A 19,264-nucleotide genomic window follows, 5' to 3' on the forward strand; every position below is an offset into this window, starting at 1 on the left:
TCAATAAAAAGATCCTTAAGATATATATAGTGAGACTAATTGTTAAGGCTCTTTATAAACATTGACTAATTAGTTAATCAATACTTTACAAGCTTTTTTTTTTTTTTTTTCTCACTACAGACCCTCCTATGACTTCATTTTGTGTTCTTTATTGGGCGGGATTTCTCTGCCCACACCACTGCTGCAGTAAGTCTCTTAATGGTAGTCGTAAGTCAGAGAAGGCAAAGGGATTATCTCAGAGCCCCAGAAGCCATTAATACAGTCTTTTATCTGTTAGACTGAAAAATGCACCAGGAACAGCATCTTAGTGAAATGGACTTGCAGGCCTGTGTTAGGATTTAGTTTCGTCCTGAGGCTTAATTATTTTTCAGTGGGAACTGTCTGAAACTCAACCTTACCATATGCCAGTGGAACAGAAACATATGGAAAAGTTAAAGCAAAAACAGGTAACCCTTGCTGCATTCTTTGCTTAAATGTAAGAGTTAATCATTTCGTGTTAACAGGAACTTCCAGGGGCGCCTGGGTGGTGCAGTCGGTTAAGCGTCCGACCTCAGCCAGGTCACGATCTCGCGGTCCGTGAGTTCGAGCCCCGCGTCGGGCTCTGGGCTGATGGCTCAGAGCCTGGAGCCTGTTTCTGATTCTGTGTCTCCCTCTCTCTCTGCCCCTCCCCCGTTCATGCTGTGTCTCTCTCTGTCCCAAAAAAATAAATAAATGTTAAAAAAAAAAAATTAAAAAAAAAAAAATAACAGGAACTTCCAGACAAACTACTTTCACTTTGTTCTCTTGGCAGAGATGTTAACTAGAAACTTGGAAAACCCGTCAAGTTTGCCTTTTATAAAGAGAGTTCTGCAGAGAGACTCTGCAATCACTGAGACCGTGGTTCAAATTTGGACTCCAACACTTGGTAGTAATTACACAACTTAAGACAATTAGCTAACTTAAGACAACTTAAGTTACAAATGTCTGCAAGGCTCAGTTTTCTTGCCTGTAACAGAAGGATGTTACTGTTTACCTTATAGAATTGTATTGTGAGGATTACATCTGGTAGCTTGGAATTTGAATAAATGAATGAGACAGACATAAAAGATTGAACATTATTCCCAATTCCCGACATGGTAAATATCCAGTAAATGTTGGCCATTACTGTATCCAGCAGATAGTTTCCCATTAGTTTATCCATCCGGTTACTCTTCGGCATTCAATATAAATGGGAGGCCTGGGACAAAAAGAGAATTAAAAGCTAAAGTTGCAGGTAAAATGATTATCATGGTCCCTTATAGGACCCTAAATCTTATTCAGGACACTTTAGGTTTGCCAGTTCAATTACTAGTTCATGATACCCTTCACTATTGCCTACCTTTTCTTTTTTTTTTATTAAATTTCAATGTAATTTATTTAAAATTATTAAATTTATAATGTGAATTTGATGAGATAAAAGGGAAAAGAACATTCTTGCTTATTCTTCTGCAGCTGAGCTAATGTGGTTTAGGCTTATTATCTCGAGAAAAGGTAGACCAAGTTAAGAACTTGGCTTTTACAATGACTGTCTTCAGTATTTTTCCAACAGTGGTGATCAGTGGGTATGATTAATCAGAATGGATGAAAGTGGTCCTGGAAGCCTGCTGCCATGTCAGGTATAAATCTTTTAGGTACTATATCAAGTACAGATCCTGCAGGAGGGTGTTCCAAATCTTGAGGAGGTCTCAAGGGAGAGACTGAGAGGGTCACTTGGGGATATTGTAGCAATGGCCACACGCCAATCACTATGGAAAGCATTTTAATACTTTTAACACCAATATAGTAATGCTATGGTGTACCAGTTGAATATCAGCCTTGCATTTTTTCACATATTTAGTTATGATCTCCATCCCCTAATTCATTGCAGCCCAATTTCTCTGAGCACATATTCAAATGATGAATGAAAGTTGTCAGTTTAAAGCTCCACAGAGAAACAAGGAAGGACAGTGATTAAGAATTTGAGTTCTGGAATTAGGAGGACCTGGATTTGAGTTCTGGAATTAGGAAGTCCTGTGTCACTTAAGAGTTATATGACCTTTGGTAAGTCACCTATAAACCCTGAAGTTTACTCATTCATTCACACCTATATTTAATCAGTAATATTTATCATACGCCTAAACTAAATACCCCAAGTGAGTGAGTAGAGGGTGATAAACAACACTGAGGTATCTGACTTGGAGAATATGTTAAAATTGGGCAAATGTGATATAAAAATAAATTATTGAACAGATTATTTCATATGGTGATACATGCTATTGAGAAAAAGATAAAAGAAAAGAATAGATGGGGAGAAGTCATTTAGAAAGGTGGTCAGGAAAGGACTCTCCATATGAGTGACATTAGTCCTGAGATGTGAATAATAGGAAGCTGCCAGTTATGAAGATCTGGCCAAAGAGCATTGCAGGCTAAAGAAACAGCCAGAGAAAAGGCTGCGGAGCAGGGATATATACTCAGTTCAAGAAATAGAATAAAAGGAATGCATGAGCAAAAGCCTATCCTGAAATAATGTCAAAAGGGTAGGCAGGGGCCAGATTATGCAGGACCTTGCCAGCTACCATAAGTTGAAGTTTTTGTTTTAAACATACGGGGTGGCCATTGGTGTTTTCAGCAGGGAGATTGCAAGGTCACCGTTTCCTCACCTGGAAAATGGGATGCTATTGGGAGTGGTGGAAGGTTAAATGAAGTAAAGCATGCAAAGTGCTCAGCAGTCCCTGAAATATATTGAGCCCTTTGTAACTAGTAGATTAAAAGTTTTGGCTGCTCAAGTTTAGCCAGGGGACGTCCTTGCCTTTCCTACGTGAAGGAAAGAGAACAAAATGTTAAACCAAATGGACATTGGCAAAGAACAACCAAGCATTCTGGACTCTCCAGGCCACAGAGGCTTATGTTGAACAGGCACTGATCGTAATTCAGGATAACAAATGTCTTTTCATTTCATGGAACTGTGGCATGCTGGGACTATCTTGTTTATGAGCTTGATGAATCAGATGAAAGCCTTTCCCAGTGTTGTCTCTTACTAATTATCTTTTAATGAAACTGTCTTGATTGCCATAAAAAATACCCCAAACTCTGTTTTCCAGGCAACAAGCCAGTGCCACACAGTCAGCATCAACTAATGCTACTGGTATATTGCCATAGCCTGAGAGCCCTTGCTTACCTTTCCTGAAATATGGGATTTCATGATTCATGTTCTCATTTCTTTGATATGTTGTTTGATAATAGTTTTTTGGGGGGAGGAATGGTATGTACTATTTTGGGGATTAAGGGCACAATCTACCATATTATGCTCCCCTTTCCCGCGACCAGAGGCCTTCTGATGATACCCATTTCCACTATATTTGCACTCATTTTTCAACAGTACTGTGTTTTGGGAAAGACCATCCTTAAGCTTGAATTTACAATCTCCTGTTACGTTTCCAAGAGGCATGATCCCCCTATCTTGAATGACCTTTTGCGTGAGAAGATACTCCCTTTTTCAAGGAGTAATAAAAGAGCAGAGGACAACACAACTGAGTGTATCATTCAATGCCCTTAGTTGCTTTGATGTTATTTTGGGGTGTACTCAAGCTGTCAAAACCCCTCTGCCCCAAGACCCAATCCAGCCATTGACTGACCAGACAATGTGGCCCTTGTGTGAATAGAGAGTGAAGATACCTAGTCACCAATGAGAAAAAATCCACATTGGCTGGCAGGCAAGATGAGGCTAGTTAAGGAGGCTTAAACTGCTCTGTCAAGAGACAGTAAGCAGATTGTCCTGGCAGCTGCCAGAGAAGCCACTGATGCAGCTCTCTTCCCGTTGCTATGACCACAAACTCCAGAAAGTAATTTTGTGTTAACCTTTCCACCTCAGTCCCTGAAGTGTCATTGAGACCTCTAAAAATCAGTAGAGGATGATAAGAGCTTGTAGCTGGCATTGGTGTTCAGTGAGCAATGATGTCTAAAAGTAGGTGACTGGCACTGGCCTTCCATTTTGAGGTTTCAGGGTCTAGCCCTTGTCAGTGACCACCTATCATGAGAAACGTCAGACATCATGCTAACTGTGATGCAGAAGGCTGAGGTGGAAAACAGGATGCCGATTCATTAGCACATAGTAGAAAATATAACTGTCACAGAAAACTGAACCCCCTGCATGATTATTTCATGCTTCCTATGATATAGAAAGCACAATCATTGTTGGAGGAAAACTTTGTTGAATCACTATAAATTGAAAAGAAGTACTAAAGAGTCCAAACCACCAGCACTTTCTCTACTTACAGGTGGACAGCTTCATTGCAGTTTCTTTGTCTGTAAGCAACAGCAATCCACTCTGACCAGCTTATATTAAAAGTGAATTTAATGAAAACATATAGGGAAGCTCAGTTTAAGGAAATAATGAAGAACGGGGTTTCAGAGAGGACAAAAACTAAAGTAGCTCTGGAAATTACTTGCCTGCTAACGTGTTGGTGTGTTGGGGTACAGTTTTCTTGAATGTGTACCAGTGGTTTTCTTGTCTTTACTCACTCCATCCAAAGTTCAACTTTATGACTGAGAAAGTTGGCTATAGCTTGGGTCAAAAGCTCACCCCTTGTCAGGGAAGGTCAGAGATCTTTGATGAACCTTCAAATACAGCTTGCATTAGAGGTGTTACATTATGGGAAGACCAAAATAACAAATGCACTGAAAGGAAAATTTGAAAGTTGTTTGATGGGTATCAAAACAGCACAAGAGTACATATGTGTATGCACACATGCATGTGTGTGTACATATAATGTTCTTTTATTTTGCATTTTTCATGCTATGACATCTTGGGGACTTGCTGACCCTGGAGGCACAGAACCTCCCAGGGTTAGCTAATGTCTAGAGATAGCAAAGGAGCACACCTTTGATATAAAAATCAACAAATCCAGAGTCCATACTCCCAACCACCTTCTTTATTGGGCTCTCACTCTGGCCCATTTTGTCTACCTGCTTAATCACCCCCAGGACCAGGTATAGGCAACTAGGGACAACCCTTAAGCCCCAGAGCCCACTGAGATTATTCAAACTAACCAATACTAAACCTGCTTACCCTGCCTCACCCATTCCTTCTAAAATAAACCACCATAAACCCTCTTGACCACATTTTCCCCTTGTCACTTTACCTTGTGAATGACCCTGGTTCCATCCTATGTGGTCCTGCATGGTTTGCTATGCTTATAATTTCTAGGAAACTGAGTAAATTACTTCATTCATGGCAGTCATTTCTGTCTCTCTCTCTCTCTCTCTCTCTCTCTCTCTCTCTCCACACACACACACACACATATATATACATATATATATGTATGTATATATACACACACATATATATATACACACATATATGTGTGTATGCCACACTCCAGTGTGGCATCTTCCCAAGTATTCTCTAAGAGTAGTTTTGACTTGACTTCTGCTGACTTGACAACTTGACCTTGTCATAAGATAGGACCTGGCTATATACCTCATATAACTTCAAAATATTCTTCCTGTGTTCTCACTTCATTATCTAAAACTGACCTCCAATCCCAAGGCAAAAACCTTTCCTTTCAGCTCCTTGAAGAAAGAGAGTTTCTCTTACCGTAAAAAAATAATTTTAGAAGAAAAATAATGGGCTGCATCTCGAATGTCACTGAGACAAACACAAACAGAAATCTTAAATATCCTTGTGACCTTTTGAGATCTCAGCGCTACCCACAAGTCCGGAGATCCGATCAAGCTAATACAGCAGCATGAAAATCAGTGTCCAAGCCTCACCTGAAAGAGTTAATGCAATTTCCAAAGACCCTCAACCTGTTCCCAGGGAGTAGTTAAGTTACTAGTAGTCCCTGTTGTCAATTGGTTTGATTTCCAATGCTTTTAAAGAGACAAAAGCTGGGTATGTGTGTGCCGTAGCTGCCCTTTTCAGGTTTTTTTTTTTTTTGTTTTTTTTTTTTACTGTAAAAAATTCCTGCTGAACATTTTAGAGTATGATCATGTTTGGTACCAAATGAAAAATGACATAAGGGGTTTGAGGGGAATCTGCACATTCTGAAGTTTGAGGTTTTTAAATTCCTCCTGAGGGTGATTCTGAAGCAGAAGAAATAGTTAATTAAAACAAAAAGGACCTTGAATTTTGTGAAGGTGTTTCGGGTTGGGGGAGTGGGTGGAGATTTTCAGACGTTCTCTGTCTCTGTCTCTGTCTTTTTTTTTTTTTTTTTCCTCTAGATTTCCAGCTTGAGTGCTATTCTGCATATATCCCAGTTCCCTATTCGGCATGTATGTCAGAGAAGGAGGGAAAGAAGCAGGAATAAGAATCACAAAAATGACCCAAATCCAGAGTCTTGATTGCTACTTGGCGCCAATGCTGCTGGACTCTTGAGTTCTTCTACATGAAGACACTAATATGAGAAAGAAAGAGGTTTGTACCCCCAAAGGGTTATTTACTGCTCTGGGAGATTTTCCAGTTTCTGGTCATTGTTGTGCCTCTCCTCAGAATTCTCCTGCAGCTAAAATTGTCAAGTGAAAGCTCTCTGAACACTCCAGGTAAGTGAGAAGGAAGTCTTTGGCCATCCCTCCAGATGCTGATGCTAACGTGGGTCTGCCAGCAGCTATCAGGGTAAATGCTGTCACTTTCTAGAGGTCACCCTGCGGTCTGACTTAGGAGAATTTTCTTAGAGCCGTTAGGTTTTTTGGTGAATTGAGCACATCTAAATGTTCCATTTGGCCATTAAGTTTTTTCACCCCAAAATTTAGAATTATACCTTAGCCATGTTAAAAAAGGAATTAATATCTTTGGCCATGGCATAAATCCACAAAAAGAAAAGCTTCTGAAATGTTGAGGACGAAGGAAGAGGGTGTATAGGTGTTGTGAGTAAAAGTCATTCAAGACACATTTATTGAGTGGTAATTAAAGGTAAATACCATGAAAAGTACTAGGGGAAAGTATCTTTGAATAAGGGGCACTTTTAGGTAATTTTGTCTGGATCCTCAATGGGAAGGGGAGTATGGACTAATTGTACATTACATGGAGCTGTAGTGGGGCCTGAGCTAGAGCTTAACCTGGGAACCACACCTATGCGCATGTTTCACAGACTAGTGGTCAGTCTGAAGTCAGGTTGTAGAGGAGCTGGGGAGTATTCTGGCACAAAATTTCTGCTAAGGGCCTGGTATATCTAGGAACTTCGTGCATATTTATTCCTTACAAGAACGATGTGCAGTGAATTCTATTACCCACTCCAGGTTTAAATTACAGGGAAAGTGAGATCCAAAGAATTTCAGTGATTTTCATTCATTTCATTCAACAATTTTTTTAATTTTATTTTTAAAATTTACACCCAAATTAGTTAGCATAGAGTGCAACAATGATTTCAGCAGTAGATTCCTTAGTGCCCCTTACCCATTTAGCCCATCCCCCCTCCCACAATCCCTCCAGTAACCCTCAGTTTGTTCTCCATATTTGAGTCTCTTCCGTTTTGTCCCCCTCCCTGTTTTTATGTTATTTTTGCTTCCCTTCCCTTATGCTCATCTGTTCTGTGTCTTAAAGTCCTCATATGAGTGAAGTCATATGATATTTGTCTTTGTATGACTGATTAATTTCACTTAGCATAATCCCTTCTAGTTCCATCTATGTAGTTGCAAATGGAAAGATTTCATTCTTTATGATTGCCGAGTAATACTCCATTGTGTGTGTGTGTGTGTGTGTGTGTGTGTGTGTGTGTATACACACACACACATCTTCTTTATCCATTCATTGATAGACACTTGGGCTCTTTCCATACTTTGACTATTGTTGATAGTGCTGCTGTGAACATTGGGGCATATGTGCCTCTTTGAAACAGCATACCTATATCCCTTGGATAAATACCTAGTAGTGCATTTGCTGGATCATAGGGTAGTCCTCGTTCTAATTTTTTGAGGAGCCTCCATACTGTTTTCCAGAGTGGCTGCACCAGCTTGTATTCCCACCAGCAATACAAAAGAGATCCTCTTTCTCCACATCCACATGAACATCTGTTGTTGCCTGAGTTGTTAATGTTAGCCATTCTGACAGGTGTAAGGGGTATCTCATTGTGGTTTTAATTTGTATTTCCCTGATGACGAGTGGTGTTCAGCATTTTTTCATGTGTCAGTTGGCCATCTGGATGTCTTCTTTGTAGAAGTGTCTATTCATGCCTTTTGCCCATTTCTTCACTGGATTATTTGTTTTTTGGGTGTTGAGTTTATAAGTTCTTTATAGAGTTTGATACTAACCCTTTATCTGATATGTCATTTGCAAATATGTTGCAAATATGTCCCATCTGTTAGTTGCCTTCTAGTTTTGCTGATTGTTTCCTTCCCTGTGCAGAAGCTTTTTATTTTGATGAGGTCCCAATAGTTCATTTTTGCTTTTGTTTCCCTTGCCTCCAGAGACGTGTTGAGTAAGAAGTTGCTGTAGCCAAGATCAAAGAGATTTTTGCCTGTTTTCTCCTCAAAGATTTTGATGGCTTCCTGTCTTACATTTAGGTCTTTCATCCATTTTGAGTTTATTTTTGTGTATGGTGTAAGAAAGTGGTCCAGGTTCATTCTTCTGCATGTCACTGTCCAGTTTTCCCAGCACCACTTGCTGAAGAGGCTGTCTTTATTCCATTGGATATTCTTTCCTGCTTTGTGAAACATTAGCTGGCCATAGGTTTGTGGGTCCATTTCTGCATTCTTTATTCTGTTCCATTGATCTGGGTGTCTATTCTTGTGCCAGTACCATCCTGTCCTGACAATTACAGCTTTGTAGTATAGCTTGAAGTCGGGGTTGTGATGCCTCCTGCTTTGGTTTTCTCTTCAAGATTGCTTTGGCTATTTGGGGTCTTTCTGGTTCCGTACAAATTTTAGGATTCTTTGTTCTAGCTCTGTGAAGAATGCTGGTGTTATTTTGATAGGGACTGCTTTGAATATGTAGATTGCTTTGGGCAGTATCGACATTTTAACAATATTTGTTCGTCCTATCCAGGAGCATGGAATCTTTTTCCATTTTGTGTGTGTGTGTGTGTGTGTGTTCTTCAATTTCTTTCATAAGCTTTCTATAGTTTTCAGTGTATCGATTTTTCACCTCTTTGGTTAGATTTATTCCTAGGTATTTTATGGTTTTTTTTTTGTGCAACTGTAAATGGGATCGATTCCTTGATTTCTCTTTCTGTCGCTTTATTGTTGGTGTGTAGGAGTGCAACCGATTGCTGTGCATTGATTTTATATCCTGCAGCTTTGTGGAATTCATGAATCATTTCTAGCAGTTTTTGGTGGAATCTTTTGGGTTTTCCATATAGACTATCATGTCATCTGCAAAGAGTGAAAGTTTGACTTCCTCCTGGCCGATTTGGGTGCCTTTTTACTTATTTGTGTTGTCTGATTGCAGAGCTAAGACTTATAATACTATTTTGAATAACAGTGGCGAGAGTGGACATCCCTGTCTTGTTCCTGACCTTAGGGAGAAAGCTCTCAGTTTTTCCCCATTGAGGATGGGATTAGTGTTGGGTCTTTCATATATGGCCTTTGTGACCTTGAGGTATCCTCTTTCTATCCCTACTTTCTTGAGGATTTTTATCAAGAAAGGAAGCTATATTTTGTCAAATGCTTTCTCTGCATCTATTGAGAGGATCATATGGTTCTTGTCCTTTCTTTTATTGGTGTGATGAATCACATTGATTGTTTTGTGGATATTGAACCAGACCTACATCCCAGGTATAAATCACACTTGGTCGTGGTGAATAATTTTTTTAATGTATTGTTGGATCCGGTTGGCTAATATCTTGTTGAGGATTTTCACATCCATGTTCATCAGGGAAATTGGTCTTTAGTTCTCCTTTTTAGTGGGGTCTCTGTCTGGTTTTGCAATCAAGGTAATGCTAGCTTCATAGAGTTTGGAAGTTTTTCTTCCATTTCTATTTTTTGGAACAGCTTCAAAAGAATAGGTGTTAACTCTTCTTTAAATGTTTGGTGGAATTCCCCTGGAAAGCCATCTGGCCCTGGACTCTTGTTTTCTTGGTTTACTAACTCGATTTCTTTGACTGGTTATGGGTCTGTTCAAATTTTCTATTTCTTCCTGTTTCAGTTTTGGTAGTATACATGTTTCCAGGAATTTGTCCATTTCTTCCAGATTGCCCATTTTACTGGTGTATAGTTGCTGATAATGTTCTCCTATTATTGTTTGTATTTCTCCTGTGTTGGTTGTGATCTCTCCTATTTCATTCTTGATTTTATTTATTTGGATCCTTTCGTTTTTCTTTTTGATCAAACTGGCTAGTAGTTTATCAATTTTGTTAATTCTTTCAAAGAACCAGTTTCCGGAGGTGCCTGGGTGGCTCAGTCGGTTAAGCGTCCAATTTTGGCTCTGGTCATGATCTCACAGTCCGTGAGTTCGAGCCCCGCATCAGGCTCTGTGCTGACAGCTCAGAGCCTGGAGACTGCTTCAGATTCTGTGTCTCCCTCTCTCTCTGACCCTCCCCCATTCATGCTCTGTCTCTCTCTGTCTCAAAAATAAATAAACATTAAAAAAAATTTTTTAAAAAAACACAAAGAACCAGCTTCTGGTTTCATTGATCTGTTCTACCATATTTTGGTTTTTGTTTTTTGTTGTTTGGTTTTGATAGCATTAATTTCTGCTCTAATCTTCCTGTCTTCTTCTGGTTTGGGGTTTTATTTGCTGTTCTTTTTCCAGCTCTTTAAGGTGTAAGGTTAGGTTGTGTATCTGAGATCTTTCTTCCTTCTTTAGGAAGGCCTGGATTGCTATATACTTTCCTCTTATGACTGCCTTTCCTGCACCCCAGAGGTTTTGGGTTGTGGTGTTATCATTTTCATTGGCTTCCATGAACTTTTAAATTTCCTCTTTAACTTTCTGGTTAGCCCATTCATTCTTTAGTAGGATGTTCTTTAGTCTCCAAGTATTTGTTACCTTTCCACATTTTTTTCTTGTGGTTGATTTCGAGTTTAATAGTGTTGTGGTCTGAAAATATGCACAGTATGATCTCAAACTTTTTGTACTTGTTGAGGGCTGATTTGTGTCCCAGTATGTGATCTGTTCTGGAGAACGTTCCCTGTGCAGTGGAGAAGAATATATATTCCTCTGCTTTAAAATGAAATGTTCTGAATATATCTATTAAGTCCATCTGGTCCAGTGTGTCATTCAAAGCCATTGTTTCCTTGTTGATTTTTAAATTAGATGATCTGTCTATTGCTGTGAGTGGGGTATTGAAGTCCCCTACTGTTATGGTATTACTATCAATGACTTTATGTTTGTGATTAATTGATTTATATATTTGGGTGCTATCATATTTGGTGCATAAATGTTTACAATTGTTATGTCTTCTTGGTGGATAGACCCCTTAATTATGATATAATGCCCTTCTGCATCTCTTGATACAGTCTTTATTTTAAAGTCTAGATTGTATGATATAAGTATGGCTACTCCAGCTTTCTTTTGTTGACCATTAGCATGATAGATGGTTCTCCATCCCCTTATTTTCAATCTGAAGGTATCTTTAGGTCTAAAGTGGGTCTCTTAAAAACAGCATATAGATGGATCTGTTTTTTTTATCCATTCTGTTACCTTAGGTCTTTTAATTGGAGCATTGAGTCCATTGACATTTAGAGTGACTACTGAAAGATATGAATTTATTGCCATTATGTTGCTTGTAGAGTTGGAGTTTGTGGTAGTGTTCTCTGGTCCTTTCTAGTCTTCGTTGCTTGGTATTCATTCATTCATTCATTCATTCATTCATTCATTTACATGTATTTATTTTCTATCTTTTCTCCCCTCAGAAGTCCCCCTTAAAATTTCTTGTAGGGCTGGTTTAGTGGTCACAAACTCCTTTAATTTTTGTTTGTCTGGGAAACTTTTTATCTCTCCTTCTATTTTGAATGACAGCCTTGCTGGATAAAGAATTCTTGGCTGCATATATTTCTGATTCAGCACACTGAATATATCCTGCCACTCCTTTCTGGCCTGCCAAGTTTCTGTGGATAGGTCTGCTGCAAACCTGTTCTGTCTTCCCTTGTAGGTTAAGGACTTTTTTTTCCCTTGCTGCTTTCATGATTCTCTCCTTGCCTGAGTATTTTGTGAATTTGACTATGATATGCCTTGTTGATGGTCGGTTTTTGTTGAATCTAATGGGAGTCCTCTGTGCTTCCTAGATTTTGATGTTTTTGTCTTTCCCCAGGTTAGGAAAGTTTTCCGCTGTGACCTGCTCACATAACCCTTCTACCCCTGTTTCTGTCTCTTCCTCTTCTGCGACCCCTATGATTCTGATATTGTTCCTTTTTAATGAGTCACTGATTTCTCTAATTCTCAAATCATGCTCTTTTGCCTTAATCTCCCTCTTTTTTTGTGCTTCATTATTCTCCATAAATTTGTCCTCTATATCGCTGATTCTCTTTTGTGCCTCATCCATCCTTGCCGCGGCGGCATCCATTTGAGATTGTAGCTCAGTTATAGCATTTTTTATTTCATACTGACTAGCTTTTACTTCTTTTATATCCACAGAAAAGGATTGTAATCTATTTTCAACTCCAGCTAGTATTCTTATTATCATGGTTCTAAATTCTGGTTCAGACATCTTGCTTGTATCTGTGTTGGTTAAGTCCCTGGCTGTCGTTTCTTCCTGCTCTTCCTTTTGGGATGAATTCCTTCATTTCATCATTTTGAAGGGAGAAAAGGAATTAATGAGGTAAAAACTTAAAATTAAAAAAATATTAAAATTTAAAAAAATATTGAAATTAAAAAATTAAAAACACACACAGAAAAAAATCAAATAAATGATGCTAGATTGTTGGTGTGTTTTAGTCTGGGTGTTGAAAGAGTTTCAAAAGATTAGAGAAAAAAGGGGAAAGAAAAATAAAAAGAAATCATTCAAAAATCTGAAAAAGATTAATACACTGAAGTAGACTAAAATGAAATTATATAAGTAAAATAGAATTTGAAAACATTTACACAAATGTAAAAAATATAGTAGAAAAAAATTAAAGAAAAATATTTTTAATAAAAATTGAAAATAAAAATGATTTTTTTCTCTTTCTGTATTCAAGAAAAAGAAACAAAAAAGAGGAAAAAAAAGAAAAGAACGAAAATTGAATAGACAGACTGGCAAATGGAATGAAATATGGCTGAAATTACTTTGTTTTCCCCTAAAAGTCAAACTATGAAGCACTTTATAGTTCATAAACTAAGCAGGCAGAGAGACTCGTGTTCCTGAAGAGCAAGGTTGGCCCAGTTGGGTGGGGCCTAGTGTAATGGCTCCATTCTCCACTAGATGGCACTGCTTAGCTTATTGGGGTGGATTATCGCGTCACTCATAGGTGCGTATGTGCATGTGTAGGAGTGGTGAAAATGGCGTCACCCAGCTACCCAGTCTCTAGTATTGCAACTCTTCTCCCTGATTAGCAATTGCACACCTGTCCTTTGTTTTCAGCTTCCGTCCACTCCCTGCTTTACACAGTCTGTGACCAAGCCCCAGGCAGCACCTCCCTCCTGAGTTTTGTCACAGATGTGGCTGTTTTTCCCAACCCTTTGACCCCTTCTGCCCCTCTGCAGGAGGGTCTCACTGAAAAATGGCTGGGTGCTTGCTCCATTCAGGTACATTTGTGGGATTGTGCTGCTGCCGAGGCCCAGAGACTGTGGCCCGGTGCCAGTCCGCCCCAGAAAAAGTTTGTGAGATAGCATAGAAGCAGCGTTTCAGGGACTATGGAAAATCTCAACACGCATCTGGCACCAGGCTTCACCCTTAACAATTTGTTCCAGCACTAGCAAATGTGGTTCTTCTCTCAGGTCCACTGGGGCTCTGCCTTTAGGGGACCCACACAGCCTCTACCTGGTGTCCTCCCAGCAGGGGAACCGCCTCTCCCCATGTGGCCTGAAGAACCCCGGACTCCACTCTGTTCCTGGGGATTAGCCCTTCCCACCAGAGCACCACTAGGTATCAAGCTGTGGAGTTCTAGACTCTGTGCTCCCCCTGTTTATAGTCTTAATGGAATTTAAACCCTCTCCTTTCTCCTTTCTCCCTTTGTAGTTCAGTCCCTGTGGCAGTTTCCACTTCTCCACTTTCTATCCAGCTGCTTTTGGGGGGGAGTTCTTTTCCTGTATTCTTCCTCCCTCCCCCCCCCCCCCCCCTGCCGAACTCATCTCTATCCTCTTTCTATAAGCAAAAGTGGCTCCCTGCCCTCTGGGGCTTCTCTCTCCCCCAGTTCACCTCTCAACACCACGTACCTGCTTGATTCTGTGGTTCATGTTGTGCAGATTGTTGTGTTAATCCTCAGATCAGTTTTCTAGGTAGGCAGGATGTTTTAGTGCTGGTCTGGCTGTATTTTATGGGCACAAGACACATAAAAAACTTCCATGCTGTTCCACTATCTTGGCTCCTCCCCTCAACAATATGTATTGAACACCTACCATGCTCCCGCCTTTTTTCCTTGTTCCAGGGATATAGCCAAGAGAAAGAAACCAGGTCTCTGTCTCCTAAGATCTCGCATTCTTAGGAGCAGGTAAGGTGTCAGGCAGTAAATAAGAAAAGCAAAACGATGAATGAAAGCCATCTGTGTTCACTCAGCCATGTGGATCAGAGCTGTCATTTCACACCAGATTTCCCAAATCTGTTTGTCACACTGCCAGAAATTTCTCATACTCTAAAATCAGACTCATTGGAATATGCCAAAAGAATTTACCAATGAAAACTTAGAAGAATTTGTTGGTGCTTTGGGTTTTCACTTTTCTTATCCTTTAGGGTTGCTTGTGACTTCTTTTCATCCATAGGGCAATGCTGGGAAAACTATATGGTGAAACTCAATGTGACTTTTTCTCCAGGTAGAGTTACATGTTGGGTTTCTGAAAACCTAGACTTTTATTACTTTCATTGCACTCTTTGAAATCCTCAGCTTCCCTTATCTTGAAAATTTTGTTCAGCACAATATGCTTCATTCTGCACATGCTTGAAAATGCATACACACATAGGAACTCAGGGGTGAGGACTAGTGAAGAGAGCCATACCTTTGATGTTTCCTTAATTATCTGATGGAATGTGAAGATAGAGCTGTAGAATATGCCTATAATAAAGAGAAAACATTTATTGCAAAGTCCTCAGGAATGATAGAATATGAATACTCGTACATGTGGTTAAAAGAGAGACCATAATCTTTAGTCATAATGTTGGCCCACTTTCGATATTTTAAATATGCCTTTATGGGTCTGTTTGGGGATATTATCACCCGAGAAGTATTAAAGAATACTTTAATTTTTAAAAATACATTGTTAGGGACAGAATTGTGTACCCCCTTACCACCAATTCATACGTTGAAGTCCTACACCCTGTGCCTCAGAATGTGACTGTTTTGGAGATGTGGCTTTTGAAGAGATAATTAAGATAAAATGATATTACATGACTGGGCCCTAACCCAGTACCAGTACAGCTGGTGTCATTATAAGAGATTAGGACACAGACAAGCACAAGGGGAAGGCCATGTGAAGAATAAGAGGAGGAGGCCATCTGCCAAGGCAAAGGAAAGGCTTTGGAAGAAAGCAACCTGCCAACACCTTGATCTTGGACTTCAAACTTCCAGATCATGAGAAAACACATTTCTCTGGTGTACATACAGTCTGTGATGCTTTATTATGGCAGACCTGGCAAAGTAATACAGAGGTGTCACTATGACTCTCATTGAAATCTGAAAGAAACACATAACCAGTTTCATGGAAAATCCAAAAGAACAGACACACTTATGGGTTATCAGGAAGGCTGAAATTAATTTACAGGTATATACCAAATTGGTCAATATTCATGGGGCAATAGCCAACTTCTTCAACTGGACACAGTTTGCATTTCTATGAAAAGGAATTATTTGCATTACTGTCAGTATTCCATAACTTACACAGCGTTAACATAGCTCAAAGATAATATAAGGGACAGATAGCCCAGGAAGATATGCTAGACAGGATATATAGAAGTCTTTTTTTACCCATTCAAAATATTCTTCAACTTTTCCTTATGGAAGCTCAGCTTCTGGACACAGAGGACCCTTGAAGTATTACTGTTTTCTCTTAAAATAGTAAAGGGGACACAGTCTCCTAAGCTAAGACATCTTAGAATCACCCAAGGTTTTTCATAGTCACCCCTATTTTGAAATGTGGATTGCCTGATGATGGCCTAGGGAGGGGGATCCTGCTAAAGACAGAGGACAGATTCCATCTTAGGTGTTTTACATCAGAATCTGGATCCTGGGGTTGGAGGAAACAAGTAAAAGGCTGCTGACCCTTTCTCTCAACTTCCAGAGACTGGCCTCAAGGCAGAGCTTTTTGAAACACAAATTCTCTAAGCTTTTGAAACCCAACAATCAAGAATTATTATTTTCTATTCTCCGTGTATTTATTCTTTGACATCCCTCCTGGAGATACAGAAGACAGAACTCAGGACAGTAAGGAGGAAGTATTGGAAATGAAGGAATGTCTGGTCCTGTTTCCAAATAGTACCTTAGCTCTCGACCCTGAACTCAGTGTCTGCAAATCACTGTGCTGAGTAACTTCATATCCTCCCCCAGCTGATTTTCATAATGAGTTCCTTCTTTGCAGGCTCTTATTAGCTCTGTGTTTTAGGTGAGAAGACCTAGTCTTGGGGAAAGAAATGTTTAAATGTTGGAACCAGGGGAGGAGCCCAGTTTTATGTCACTTCTAAACTCAACATTTTAATCTGCATGTTTTATGGTCCGGTCCTTTCCTGATGAGAGGAGGGAATGCGAGCATTAATTAAACCCCAGTCTTTTCACCTAGGCCACCTTCTCATTACCCCATGCTAACTTTTCTGAAATACCATTGTAACTGGTTTCCATGCTTCTGACTCAATGAATCTTTCCTGAGTTTGATTATGAGAAAGATACTTAGTGAGATGTTATTCTGTTTTTCTCTTGTTATGCAATAACCGCCCTCTAAACTTAGTGGCTTGAAACAGCAACGATTTGCCAATTCTTGAGATTCTCTTGGTAGACTGAGTGATGCATATGCTGGTCTTGTAGACCTCTTGTGTGGCTGCATTCATTTCGCTGGTGGGCTGGGACTGGGGGTGATGGTGGGGGTGCTATGAAAGATTCTCTCACATGTCTTGGGCCTTAGTATTTCCTGTTGTCTGGGACACTTCATTTCCTCTCCATGCCTTCATCTGCTCATCAGATGGCACCTTTCTCCAGAGCCTCTTCCTGTGCTGGAGGATAGCACTTGCTTCCTTGCTGTATGGCAGCTGGGCTCTGTAAGAGCATAGAGCAACTTCCAGGCCTCTCGTGTGGCAGCACTGCTACACTGTCCTGTTGGTCAAAGCAAGTCACATAGCCAACCCAGAGTCAAGTGGAGAGGAAAGAATTTCCATCTCTTGCTGGAAGTAGTTTCTGGAGGTCATATTTACACTGCAAAAGGAAATGCACTTTCTTTTATAAGCCTATCTTGCAGACTCTGGTCAGACAAATCATTCAGGAAAGTCAATTTCACTAAGTTATTCCTCCAGGTAAGAATTCTTGTGGCCTCTTCATTGTACACAGGTAAAGCTGTACACCATCCTCTGATATTTAGGGTCTTTTGAGCTATGTCCCCACTTAACATGACAATTTTTACCATCTTTTTTCTTCTTTCTAGGTAGCCCTTCCCCAACTCCCTAAATACTCCAGACTTGTGTCTGATTCTACCGAAAAGGAGGGGGGGAGGGTTCCTTCTTCTCTTCTAGGTTCTTTGGCTGGTCTAATAATTAAATTGATATGACAGATTAACAGGAGAAAAAATAAATTTGTGTGTGTGGGAGCTCTATATAATTATGAGACCCAAAGGGCAACCAGATAGTTGAGGCTTCTATAACTTCCTGAGGTAAGGAAAGGGGAAAAGTTTCTGGATACAAAGGGAAGAGAGGCCTTTCATAGGAAGTTGGGAAGAGATTATTGGAAAACATAGGTTGCTCTGTTACGCAGGTAAGTTTCTTAGGTAAACAGGTATTTCTGGTAAGAGCTCTCTTCTTGGTAGAGACCCTCTTTCCAATGCAAATTTAGGCAATTGAGAGGGAGGTAAAGAGCTTTTCCTGAATCTTTAGTTTCTTAAAAATAATCAGCCTAAAATAATCTTTATGCCAAATAGACGTATTTAGGAATGACAAATTCTGCTCCCCTCTACTACACACTAGAGAAAGTATTTAGGATAATTTTCCGACAGCCACCATAGAGAAAGATACCTTTCACTGTCTCCTTGCAACCACAATAATTGCAACTTTGCAAAACTAAAACTAGTCATTGAGTGGGAATATCAAACCAACTATTCAGAGCAATGCAGACAAACAGAGGCTTGTCTGAACTCATCCCTTTCAACTGGTTGTGAATTGGCTAATGTATAAATATATTCTATAACAGTTCTATGCCAGATTCTGTTTATTTTAGAATATACTCTGTACTAGAGACAAATAATCATCAGGCAAATACCCATGAGTAATTGCAACACAACATTTTCCAGCAGGCTTTTCTTTTTTAGTATAAAAGCTGATATAAATATTTATTCATGTGTCAGGTCATTTCAGTCAAAGTTATGAGGCAAGGCAGACAAAGACATTTATCACATTTAAAGTGATATTTTTCAATGTTTTCATTCATGTAATGAACTTTCTCAGAATCCACTATTCATGGACACAGCATCTGGAAAGCTATTTAATGATCCTAAGTTTTATTTGATAAATAAGTCAGCTTTGTCAAAATGATGTATGTTAAACAGTATCCTTAACATAAAAAAAAGGGATGGAGACTATATTTTACTCTTTTCATTCTTGTCTCTACTGCCTTAGTATTTTTAGCAAGTTTTCCCAAAACAGTCATAGAACTTCCAGAAAGGACACTTGAAATTGGGCCATTTTTCTTTTAAACTGTAAGTGTTATCATTCATCATCTCTTTGGGATATTGAATACAGTATCATATATCTGCCTCCATTGTTCTCACACAATAGTTATCAAACACAGGTGAAAAATGATGATGGAAAAGGTTTACATTTTTTAGTTATTATCAAGGGCTAAAAATTATCTATCATATCCATCCAAGGCAGTGTTCACTTAATGTAGAGTTCAAGAAGAATAAAACAATTCCTAATCCAGTTTTGTCCTTATTCTCAAAAAAGTTTAACTCTATGAACCTTGGCATGATTTAATGAAACACTTCCATTTTCTTACCTGAAAAGAACAGAACCTCAAACAGCAGCTGGATGAACCATTTAGGATTGGAATGTGTAATTACCAAGGTTTTTAAATT

General features: G+C 39.4%; 1 long non-coding RNA gene across 1 annotated transcript in view; it reads right to left on the minus strand.

Moving 5' to 3' along the window:
- Positions 1 to 1,080: 1,080 nt before the first annotated feature.
- Positions 1,081 to 19,264, minus strand: part of LOC147583504 (uncharacterized) — a 39,697-nt gene continuing 21,513 nt past the window's right edge. Inside the window, exons 2-3 of the long non-coding RNA XR_015243150.1 lie at positions 14,999 to 15,054; positions 1,081 to 1,216 (exon numbers count right to left, since the gene is read on the minus strand). This is a non-coding gene — a long non-coding RNA (uncharacterized LOC147583504). The remainder of the gene's footprint in view (positions 1,217 to 14,998; positions 15,055 to 19,264) is intronic.

This window comes from Puma concolor, chromosome A2, assembly GCF_028749965.1.
Source record: "Puma concolor isolate L17-30 chromosome A2, mPumCon1.1.hap2, whole genome shotgun sequence".
NCBI lineage: Eukaryota > Metazoa > Chordata > Mammalia > Carnivora > Felidae > Puma > Puma concolor.